This window comes from Trachemys scripta, chromosome 10 (assembly GCF_013100865.1).
Source record: "Trachemys scripta elegans isolate TJP31775 chromosome 10, CAS_Tse_1.0, whole genome shotgun sequence".
Lineage (NCBI taxonomy): Eukaryota > Metazoa > Chordata > Testudines > Emydidae > Trachemys > Trachemys scripta.
In genome coordinates, this window is record NC_048307.1 from 51989988 (window position 1) to 51990512 (window position 525).

A 525-nucleotide genomic window follows, 5' to 3' on the forward strand; every position below is an offset into this window, starting at 1 on the left:
TATCTGAAAGTGCAAAGTTCACTTCAAAGATCAATCTTTTTGCCAATCATAATGCAACAGGCACTAATCATTAATAGCTAGCTAGCTATTGTAAAGAACTCTTACGTTTCTTGATCCATTCCTTCTGATAAATAAAATTGACACCCCCTCTCCTCCCAGCTTGTTTGCTTTACAGTAGACTCTTCTGCCCAGAAACATAGAGGCTCATTGATAAAGAGTTTTCTGGGAGAACCTTCATCCTGATCTAGTCATTCATTCTGCTAAGGTGGCAAGAATCACAGTGACCAAATATACCTTGCACCCAGGAGGACTGGACCATCACTTTTCCAGAGACTGAAAAAAGCAACAGAGGGTCCTGTGGCACCTTTGAGACTAACAGAAGTACTGGGAGCATAAGCTTTCGTGGGTAAGAACCTCACTTCTTCAGATGCAAGCCTGAAGAAGTGAGGTTCTTTCCCACGAAAGCTTATGCTCCCAGTACTTCTGTTAGTCTCAAAGGTGCCACAGGACCCTCTGTTGCTTTTT